This window comes from Triticum dicoccoides, chromosome 6A, assembly GCF_002162155.2.
Source record: "Triticum dicoccoides isolate Atlit2015 ecotype Zavitan chromosome 6A, WEW_v2.0, whole genome shotgun sequence".
NCBI classification, from domain to species: domain Eukaryota; kingdom Viridiplantae; phylum Streptophyta; class Magnoliopsida; order Poales; family Poaceae; genus Triticum; species Triticum dicoccoides.
The window spans coordinates 555,568,788-555,581,160 of NC_041390.1; positions in this window are offsets into that span (position 1 = coordinate 555,568,788).

Sequence of the window (12,373 nt, forward strand, 5' to 3'; positions counted from 1 at the left end):
CCGTGCAAGGCGGGGCGGGGGAGGACGGCACGGCAACGGCCACAGGCGCGCCACGAGCGCCTGTCGCTGGCGTGTGGGGTGCCCGCTGGCTGGTGGCGATCCTCGTCGGTCCCACCCGTGTTTTTTTTTTCCTTTGACATGGACGCCCGTGGGTTTATGACTGAAAGTGGAGGGAGGGCCGGGGTGAAACGGACTCGGGCACGTGGACGTCCGTGTTGTTTCTCCAGGAGTGGAAATGGGCCGGGCCCTCCGCGGTTGCCGGATTGGTGTCGGCGCCTCTGCCGGGCTCGTGCCGCCGTGTTTGCTCGCGTTCGTGTACCAGGGGGATGGGTAAGTTCCGTGCTGTCTTCTAGTGAGCCTTCTCCCTCGTATCCGGCGAGCTCCACCGCCAATGAAGCGGATGCAGCGTCGATGCGCTTTTTTCTCGAAGGAAATAGGGTGTTTTATTCCAAGATCACAGAGTCACAATCCTTAGCAACGAGTTCGGAAATAAAAGGGTCCAATTTAAAACAATGCATCAGATATTTCTTCATCGGAGAAAGGAGTATTCAACCTATCATTTATAGCCGCCGTCAACTTTGGAATAATAAGTTCTAACACACTGTCAGCTGACAAAGTAGGATCCTTTGTAAAAAAATCCGGGAAATACGATTGCGCCATCCTCTTCATCTCAGATGGCACGTTGCGCCAGGATCCATCGACCTTTTGCAACCGTCTGATGATATTCTTACGGGTGCGCCATACGACTTGCTTATGAAAATATTGTGTGTTGCGATCGCCCTCTTTTAGCCACATAATCCTACTTCTCTGCAACCACATCATTTCCTCTCTGTACAAAAGCTCATTAAGCCTCTCCATCTTTTGACGAATGAGGAGGCGATCACTACTTTTTTGCTGAAGGGAATCTAGTTCCTGCCGTAATGCCAAAATTTCTTTTTCGACATGGTCAAACTGTTATTTACTCCACTTCTGAAGATCTGACATAACCGATTTCAAAGAATCGACAATGTTTCCTAGGTCTCCAGACGAGCGAGACCGTTCCCAAGCACTAGTTATAATCGCCGGAATACATGGGTCTCGCTCCCACATTATCTCATACCATGAATAGCTCTTACGTCACCGCTCCTCGGACTCATCAACATGTAACGTAAGTGGGCAATGATCCGGGCATGGCAACACAAGATGTTGCAACCAAGCAAAGGGGAAGAGCTCCTTCCAAGACTCCTCACCGCATGCATGGTCCAGCCGTACCCGGACATTGCTCTGGCCATGGTGGCCATTATCATAAGTAAAGGGTGCACCAGAGAATCCTAAGTCAACCAATTCACAATCAATAAGAACATCCCGAGACGCCTCCATCTTACTTTCCCCTCTCAAGGACCTTGGAAAATGTTCATGTTGCCATATAGCTTCATTAAAGTCACCACTTACCACCCAAGGCAGATCTGAACCGCCCTTGAGTCTTGATAGGTGCTTCCACATGATATAACGGTTCTCTACACGTGGTTCTCCATACACAAAAGTACATCTCCATGATTTTGTCCGAGCCTTGATCAAACACATTAATATCAATGTAGCGTTTACATGCATCCATTACTGTCACCTGGAGCGTATCATCCCAAAACAAAGCCAGGCCCCCTCCACGGCCATCACAGTCAACACCACAAAAACCTTTAAGACCTATTCTCCACTTCAATCTCTCAACACTAGCAGAAGTTTGTCTAGTTTCTGATAAAAAACAAACTTTGGGGAACTGGCTTTTACAAGAGCCACAACTTCGCGAAATGTCGGCAGTTCCATACTAGTTGATTCATTGATCCCGGCGGTGCTCCGGATCGGAGCCCGCCAATATGCTGTGTGAATTTTCTCTATCCTCGACAACCTTTGCCTTCTTACTATTCTGGCTACCCGTGGGTGATGTTGGATCAGTCATCCCATCAACAGTACCATATGTGATCATCAGGGTGGGCGCAGAACGCTTTGACATTTGTACAACAACCACTAGACCCTCCGGATCAGCATCAATAGCAAGCCTCGTACGAGCTAACTTTTCACGTTTAGACATAACAATGTCTTTTGGCTTTGCAAGACTTGTATCCATGTCCTCAAGATCCCCATCTTCCTGTTCATTCTGCGTCCTTCTCGGTGTGAATGCCGCAGCTGATGTAGTGCAACCAGCATCAAAACTCAAACGATTCCCAGGTGCTGGATTGGCATAGAGCCAATCGCCAAACTTGAGATCTTTAGGCGGGTGTACTCCATTGCCACACTCTTTATACTCATGCCCAACACGTCCACAAAATTTACAAAAACATGCCAATTTCTCATATCGAACAGTGAAAACCTGCCGTTCCTTACCATGAATTATACTCACAAACTTTGTCAATGGTACTTTGGCATCATGTCAAACACACACTTGCATGTAATCACCACGAGAATTTCCGTTGAGCCTTAACTCCAGTACCTTGCCTGCATTCTTTATCGACTTTTCCACTATCTCCTTCTTGCAGTAGCCATCTGGGAGTTTATGGATTTGGAGCCATATAGGCATGTAAACTATCTCAATTTCATCATCTTTCATAAAATCATCATAGGGAGTAAGGAGCACTGCCCAGTTCCTGAAAATCCATGGCCCTCTCTCCATGATACGCTCCCAATCGCCAAGACACGATGCTTGCACCACAAACAGGTTCGGGCCAACTGGCCGAAAGCGCACCTTCTCTGTAGGGTTCCATGCCGCACGCATATCTTTGAAGAAGGCGGTCTGATTGAAATTCTTGTCGGTATGAACCCTCGCTAGTGCCAGCCAACGCACACTCTTGTTCAGAACCGTATCATCAGCAGCAACTTCCATATCATCAAACTCCTCTCCATCCAGATCAAGCTGGTCGAAGAAATCCCCAAGATCATCTGCGACATCAACCCTAGTTCCGACACTTGTAGGAGACTGTTCGTCAGGATGTGATGCCATGGGGCTAGGGTTAGGGAAAGGAGGAACGGTGTTACCCGATGGGGACGTGGGGATGGAGAACGCCAGAGCAATCAAAACACGATGGAACTCCCAGGAATGATCACGATCGCCTGGGAGGAAAATAACCCTAGCCAGGGCTTAGGGGACGTGTTAATGTGCTCTTGTTTACCGGCCACCATCGGCTCTGAAGGACGGTAAGTAGTTTGTAGGTTTTACCGTAGGAGCAGAATTATCACAAAAAGTAACATGAGAGATGTAAAATGCCACGTTAGTGCATCTCCAACGTTGACCCATAAATTTGCTCTGACATCTGTGTGGACAGGGGAATCAGTCCACAGACATGATGCCGGAGTCCGCTATCCAATGTTGGCCGCATTGCTTTTCAATAACTTTTTGAACCAACCGAATGAAATTCGTGCAAACATGGCGGATTTTGTACAAAGAGGAAGAAAACATTTACATTTTCGACATATTTTAACTGAAAAGGTAAAACTATATGCACATATGATCACACAAAGCTCCATTCGCATGACATCGGTACACTAGTCCACATCCGACCACGGCGGATCTCTTTGTCTCCCCCGTGTCCAGCAACCCGCTCATTGGACTGCCTAGAGCCTCGGAAGTATATCCTTCCCCCGTATCTTCCCTATGGTCGGTTGCATCGCTCATCAGAGTGACAAAGGGGGTGCTTCAGCCAGAGGGGAAGGGTGCCTACGTTGCTTCCGTGAAGCTGAGGCGGGGCTCGACGAGCCCTGGAGGTATATTCTTCCCCAATATCTTCCCTATGTTCGGTTGCGCCGCTCATCGGAGTGGCAAAGGGGGTGCTAAAAACTAGAGGGGAAGGGTGCCTACTCCACTTCCGTGAAGCGGAGGCGGGGGTCCATGAGCCCCAATGGTATACTCTTTCCCCATTGATGGAATCCTAGATTAGGGGGTCTTCAGCCTGCCGGCCTATCCCCTATGAGGTCGGACTGTTGGGCCGTGTTATCAATACTAGGAGGCCGAGCTATGTAGAGACCCCGTATCTGGACAGGAGGCTTGTTGGTGCCTTGGTGTGTCCTCCAAGTCAAGATAAGAAGAAGAAGCATGTTTATCCTTTCCTTGTAACCCACCATGTGTAGCCCTAGTACCCCTGGTGTCTATATAAACCAGATGGTCTAGTCTGTAGAGAGGAGAACAACCATCATCCTACTAGTCTAGGGTATAGTTCATCTGATCTCGTGGTAGATCGACTCTGTAATCCTCACATACACAAGCAATATAATCAAGAAGGACGTAGGGTTTTACCTCTTAGAGAGGGTCCGAACCTGGATAAACATCGTGTCCCTAGTCCCTTGTTCCCCATCGATCCAAGATCCATAGCTCGGGACCCCCTACCCGAGGCCCGCCGGTTTTGACACCGACACCCGTAGCTTCCCTAAGTTCGGATGCGCCACTCATCAGAGTGGCAAAAAGGGTGCTTCAGCCGAAGGGGAAGGGTGCCTACTGATACGTCTCCAACGTATCTATAATTTTTGATTGTTCCATGTTGTTATATTATCAATCTTGGATGTTTTATAATCATTTTATATCATTTTTTGGTACTAACATATTGACATAGTGCCAAGTGCCAGTTCCTGTTTTTTCTGTGTTTTTCACATCGTAGAAAATCAATATCAGACGGAGTCCAAATGCCATGAAACTTTACAGAGATATTTTATGGACCAGAAGGAACATGTTGGGCCCTAGTAGCACCTAGGGGGAGTCCCGAGGAGGGGACAACCCACCAAGGCGCGCTAGGAGGCCCAGGCGCGCCCTGGTGGGTTGTACCCACCTCGGGTCCCCCCCCCCGGACCGCCTCTTTGCTCTATAAATACCCAAATATTCCCAAAACCCTAGGGGAGTCGATGAAATATTCATCCAGCCATCGTAGAGTCCAGAACCACCAGATCCAATTTAGACACCATCTCGGATGGGGTTCACCACCTCCATTGGTGCCTCTCCGATGATGCGTGAGTAGTTCTTTGTAGACCTTCGGGTCCGTAGTTAGTAGCTAGATGGATTCATCTCTCTCTCGCTCTCTCTCTCTCTTGATTCTCAATACAATGGTTTCTTGGAGATCCATATGATGTAACTCTTTTTGCGGTGTGTTTGTTGGGATCTGATGAACTTTGAGTTTATGATCAGTCATATATTTTTATATCCATGAAGTTATTTGAGTTTCTTTGATCTCTTATAGCATCATATTTCTTCTCCGATATTTGGGTTTTGTTTGGCTAACTTGATCTATTTATCTTGCAATGGGAAGAGGTGCTTGATACGTCTTCAACGTATCTATGATTTTTGATTGCTCCATGCTATATTATCTACTATTTTGAATGTTTATGGGCTTTATTATACACTTTTATATCATTTTTGGGACTAACCTATTAACCCAGAGCCCAGTGCCAGTTTCTGTTTTTACCCTGTTTTAGGGTTTCGAAGAAAAGGAAAATCAAATGGAGTCCAATTGACCTGAAACTTCACGGAACTCATTTTTGGAAGGAAAGAAGCCCAGAAGACTTGGAGTGCACGTCGGGGGACCTGCGAGGAGGCCACGAGGCAGGGGCGCGCCCACCCCCCTGGGCACGCCCTCCACCCTCGTGAGCCCCTCGTGGCCCCCCTGACATACTTCTTCTGCCTATATATCTCCATATACCCTAAAAACACCCGGGAGCACAATAGATCGGGAGTTCCGCCGCCAGAAGCCTCCGTAGCCACCGAAAGCCAATCTAGACCCGTTCCGGCACCCTGCCGGAGGGGGCAATCCCTCTCCGGTGGCCATCTTCATCATCCCGGTGCTCTCCATGATGAGGAGGGAGTAGTTCTCCCTTGGGGCTGAGGGTATGTACCGGTAGCTATGTGTTTGATCTCTCTCTCTCTCTCTCGTGTTCTTGAGGTGATACGATCTTGATGTATCGCGAGCTTTGCTATTATATTTGGATCCTATGATGTTTCTACCCCCCTCTACTCTCTTGTAATGAATTGAGTTTCCCCTTTGAAGTTATCTTATCGGATTCAGTCTTTAAAGATTTGAGAACACTTGATGTATGTCTTGCCGTGCGTATCTGTGGTGACAATGGGATACCACATGATTCACTTGATGTATGTTTTGGTGATCAACTTGCGGGTTCCGCCCATGAACCTATGCATAGGGGTTGGCACACATTTTCGTCGTGATTCTCTGGTAGAAACTTTGGGGCACTCTTTGAGGTCCTTTGTGTTGGTTGAATAGCTGAATCTGAGATTGTGTGATGCATATCGTATAATCATACCCACAGATACTTGAGGTGACACTGGAATATCTAGGTGACATTAGGGTTTTGGTTGATTTGTGTCTTAAGGTGTTATTCTAGTACGAACTCTAGGGCTGTTTGTGACACTTATAGGAATAGCCCAATGGATTGATTGGAAAGAATAACTTTGAGGTGGTTTCGTACCCTACCATAATCTCTTTGTTCGTTCTCCGCTATTAGTGACTTTGGAGTGACTCTTTGTTGCATGTTGAGGGATAGTTATGTGATCCAATTATGTTAGTATTGTTGAGAGGACTTGCACTAGTGAAAGTATGAACCCTAGGTCTTGTTTCCTAGCATTGCAGTACCGTTTACGCTCACTTTTATCATTAGTTACCTTGCTGTTTTTATAATTTCAGATTACAAATACTATTATCTACTATCCATATTGCACTTGTATCACCATCTCTTCGCCGAACTAGTGCACCTATACAATTTACCATTGTATTGGGTGTGTTGGGGACACAAGAGACTCTTTGTTATTTGGTTGCAGGGTTGCTTGAGAGAGACCATCTTCATCCTACGCCTCCTACGGATTGATAAACCTTAGGTCATCCACTTGAGGGAAATTTGCTACTGTCCTACAAACCTCTGCACTTGGAGGCCCAACAACGTCTACAAGAAGAAGGTTGTGTAGTAGACATCAAGCTCTTTTCTGGCGCCGTTGCCGGGGAGGTGAGTGCTTGAAGGTATATCTTTAGATCTTGCAATCGAGTCTTTTAGTTTCTTGTTTTATCACTAGTTTAGTTTATAAAAGAAAACTACAAAAAATGGAATTAAGGTTACCTCATATGCTTCATATTTTTAATGTCTTTCGTGAGAATAAGGATTCTGATAATTGTGCTCAAGTGCTAGAAGAAGAATGCATTAGAATGTTTGGCACTAAATATTTGAATGATGAGCATGATTGCAATGTTGTTAGTATGAATTCCTTGAATATCCATGATGCTAATGATATGCAAAGCCACAAGCTTGGGGAAGCTATATTTGATGAAGATGAACTTTTTTGTCCCCCAAGTTTTGATGAGAAAATTTATTATGATGAAAGCATGCCTCCTATTTATGATGATTATATTGATGAAAGTGGATTTGGAGAGGTCATGACTTTATTTTGTGATGAATCCACTATTCCGGAAGAGGTTCCAATTGATTATGAGAACAAAGTTGCTATCTATGATGATTATTGTGATGACTTGTATGCTATAAAGAATAATGATATCCATGAAACTTGCCATCATGATTTTAGTTTTCAATTGGATTATGCCTCACATTATAATTATTTTGTTGAGCTTGCTCCCACTACTATTCATGAGAAGAATTTTGCTTATGTGGAGAGTAGTAAATTTTCTATGCTTGTAGATAATGAAAAGAATGCTTTAGGTGATGGTTATATTGTTGAATTCATTCATGATGCTACTGAAAATTATTATGAGGGAGGAATATATGCTTGTAGGAATTGCAATAATATCAAGTTTCCTCTCTATGTGCTTAAAATCTTGAAGTTATGCTTGTTTTGCCTTCCTATGCAAGTTGATTATTGTTCCCATAAGTTGTTTTCTTACAAAATCCCTATGCATAGGAAGTGGTTTAGACTTAAATGTGCTAGTCATATTCTTCATGATGCTCTCTTTATGTTTCAATTCTTATCTTTTATGTGAGCATCGTTGAAATCATCATGCCTAGCTAGGGGCATTAAACGATAGCGCTTGTTGGGAGGCAACCCAATTTTATTTTTGTTCCTTGCTTTTTTTCATGTTTAGTAGTAAATAATTCATCTAGTCTCTGTTTAGATGTGGTTTTATGTGTTTAGTTAGTGTTTGTGCCAAGTAGAACCGTCGGGAAGACTTGGGGAAAGTCTTGTTGATCATACTGTAAAAAAAGAAACTTTAGCGCTCCCGAGAATTGCTGCCATCTTTATTTGGAAAGTGCTATTTAGTTAATTCTTTTTGCAGATGATTAATAGACAAATTACTCGGGTCCACCAATTTATTTGAGAATTTTATATGTTCCAGAAGTGGTCGAAACTTATATATTACTACAGACTGTTCTGTTTTTGACAGATTCTGTTTTTCGTGTGTTGTTTGCTTATTTTGATGAATCTATGGCTAGTAAAATAGTTTATAAACCATAGAGAAGCTGCAATACACTAGGTTTAACACCAATATAAATAAATAATGAGTTAATTACAGTACCTTGAAGTGGTGTTTTGTTTTCTTTCGCTAACGGAGCTCACGAGTTTTCTACTTTAAGTTTTGTGTTGTGAAGTTTTCAAGTTTTGGGTAAAGATTCGATGGACTATGGAATAAGGAGTGGCAAGAGCCTAAGCTTGGGGATGCCCAAGGCACCCCAAGGTAAAATTCAAGGACAATCAAAAGCCTAAGCTTGGGGATGCCCCGGAAGGCATCCCCTCTTTCGTCTTCGTTCATCGGTAACTTTACTTGGAGCTATATTTTTATTCGCCACATGATATGTGTTTTGCTTGGAGCATCATTTTATTTTATTTAGTTTTGCTTGCTGTTTGAATAAAATACCAATATCTGAAATTATTAAATGTTAGAGAGTCTTCACATAGTTGCATAGTTATTCGACTACTCATTGATCTTCACTTATATCTTTCGGGGTAGTTTGTCATTTGCTCTAGTGCTTCACTTATACCTTTTAGAGCATGGTGGTAGTTTTATTTTGAAGAAATAGATGAACTCTCATGCTTCACTTAGATTATTTTGAGAGTCTTAATAGCATGGTAATTTGCTTAAAATCCTAATATGCTAGGTATTCAAGAATAATAAAATTCTCTTATGAGTGTGTTGAATACTAAGAGAAGTTTGATACTTGATGATTGTTTTGAGATATGAGGATGGTAATATTAGAGTCATGCTAGTTGAGTAGTTGTGAATTTGAGAAATACTTGTGTTGAAGTTTGTGATTCCCATAGCATGCACGTATGGTGAACCGTTATGTGATGAAGTCGGAGCATGATTTATTTATTGATTGCCTTCCTTATGAGTGGCGGTCGGGGACGAGCGATGGTCTTTTCCTACCAATCTATCCCCCTAGGAGCATGCGCATAGTACTTTGTTTCGATAACTAATAGATTTTTGCAATAAGTATGTGAGTTCTTTATGACTAATGTTGAGTCCATGGATTATACGCACTCTCACCCTTCCACCATTGCTAGCCTCTCTAATACCGGCAACTTTCGCCGGTACCATAAACCCACCATATACCTTCCTCAAAATAGCCACCGTACCTACCTATTGTGGCATTTCTATAGCCATTCCGAGATATATTTCCATGCAACTTTCCACCGTTTCGTTTATTATGACACGTTTCATCATTGTCATATTTCTTAGCATGATCATGTAGTCGACATTGTATTTGTGGCAAAGCCACCGTTCATAATTCTTTCATTCATGTCACTCATGCATCATCACACATCCCGGTACACTGCCTGAGGCATTCATATAGAGTCATATCTTGTTCTAAGTATCGAGTTGTAATTCTTGAGTTGTAAGAAAAAAAAGTGTGATGATCATCATTATTAGAGCATTGTCCCAGTGACGAAAGGATGATGGAGACTATGATTCCCCCATAAGTCGGGATGAGACTCCGGACGAAAAAAGAGAGGCCAAAGAAGCCCAAATAAAAAAAAAGAGGCCATAAAAAAAGAGAAGGCCCAAATAAAAAAATAAAATAAATAAAAAATGAGAGAAAAAGAGAGAAGGGGCAATGCTACTATCCTTTTACCACACTTGTGCTTCAAAGTAGCACCATGATCTTCATGATAGAGAGTCTCCTATGTTGTCACTTTCATATACTAGTGGGAATTTTAAATTATAGAACTTGGCTTGTATATTCCAATGATGGGCTTCCTCAAAATTGCCCTAGGTCTTCGTGAGCAAGCAAGTTGGATGCACACCCACTTAGTTCTTTTGTTGAGCTTTCATACACTTATAGCTCTAGTGCATCCGTTGCATGGCAATCCCTACTCACTCACATTAATATCTATTAATGGGCATCTCCATAGCCCGTTGATACGCCTAGTTGATGTGAGACTATCTTCTCCTTTTTGTCTTCTCCACAACCACCATTCTATTCCACCTATAGTGCTATATCCATGGCTCACGCTCATGTATTGCATGAAGATTGAAAAAGTTTGAGAACATCAAAAGTATGAAACAATTGCTTGGCTTGTCATCGGGGTTGTGCATGATTTAAATACTTTGTGTGGTGAAGATAGAGCATAGCCAGACTATATGATTTTGTAGAGATAGCTTTCTTTGGCCATGTTATTTTGAGAAGACATAATTGCTTTGTTAGTATGCTTGAAGTATTATTATTTTTATGTCAAAATGAACTTTTGTCTTGAATCTTATGGATCTGAATATTCATGCCACAATTAAGAAGAATTACATTGAAATTATGCCAAGTAGCACTCCGCATCAAAAATTCTCTTTTTCTCATTTACCTACTCGAGGACGAGCAGGAATTAAGCTTGGGGATGCTGATACGTCTTCAACGTATCTATAATTTTTGATTGCTCCATACTATATTATCTACTGTTTTGAATGTTTATGGGCTTTATTATACACTTTTATATCACTTTTGGGACTAACCTATTAACCCAAAGCCCAGTGCATGTTTTTGTTTTTACCCTGTTTTAGGGTTTCGAAGAAAAGGAAAATCAAACAGAGTCCAATTGACCTAAAACTTCACGGAACTCATTTTTGGAAGGAAAGAAGCCCATAAGACTTGGAGTGCATGTCGGGGGACCTGCGAGGAGGCCACGAGGCAGGGGGCGCGCCCACTCCCCCTAGGCACGCCCTCCACCCTCGTGAGCCCCTCGTGCCCCCCTGACGTACTTCTTCCGCCTATATATCTCCATATACCCTAAAAACACCCGGGAGCACAATAGATCGGGAGTTGCGCCGCCAGAAGCCTCCGTAGCCACCTAAAGCCAATCTAGACCCGTTCCGGCACGCTGCTGGAGGGGGCAATCCCTCTCTAGTGGCCATCTTCATCATCCCGGTGCTCTCCATGACAAGGAGGGAGTAGTTCTCCCTCGGGGCTGAGGGTATGTACCGGTAGCTATGTGTTTGATCTCTCTCTCTCTCGTGTTCTTGAGGTGATACGATCTTGATGTATCGCGAGCTTTGCTATTATATTTGGATCCTATGATGTTTCTTTCCCCCTCTACTCTCTTGTAATGAATTGAGTTTCCCCTTTGAAGTTATCTTATCGGATTGAGTCTTTAAAGATTTGAGAACACTTGATGTATGTCTTGTCGTGCGTATCTGTGGTGACAATGGGATACCACGTGATTCACTTGATGTATGTTTTGGTGATCAACTTGCGGGTTCCGCCCATGAACCTATGCATAGGGTTTGGCACACGTTTTCGTCGTGATTCTCCGGTAGAAACTTTGGGGCACTCTTTGAGGTCCTTTGTGTTGGTTGAATAGATGAATCTGAGATTGTGTGATGCATATCGTATAATCATACCCACGGATACTTGAGGTGACATTGGAGTATCTAGGTGACATTAGGGTTTTGGTTGATTTGTGTCTTAAGGTGTTATTCTAGTATGAACTCTAGGACTGTTTGTGACACTTGTAGGAATAGCCCAATGGATTGATTGGAAAGAATAACTTTGAGGTGGTTTCGTACCCTACCATAATCTCTTCATTCGTTCTCCGCTATTAGTGACTTTGGAGTGACTCTTTGTTGCATGTTGAGGGATAGTTATCTGATCCAATTATGTTAGTATTGTTGAGAGGACTTGCACTAGTGAAAGTATGAACCCTAGGTCTTGTTTCCTAGCATTGCAATACCGTTTATGCTCACTTTTATCATTAGTTACCTTGCTGTTTTTATAATTTCAGATTACAAATACTATTATCTACTATCCATATTGCACTTGTATCACCATCTCTTCGCCGAACTAGTGCACCTATACAATTTACCATTGTATTGGGTGTGTTGGGGACACAAGAGACTCTTTGTTATTTGGTTGCAGGGTTGCTTGAGAGAGACCATCTTCATCCTACGCCTCCTACGGATTGATAAACCTTAGGTCATCCACTTGA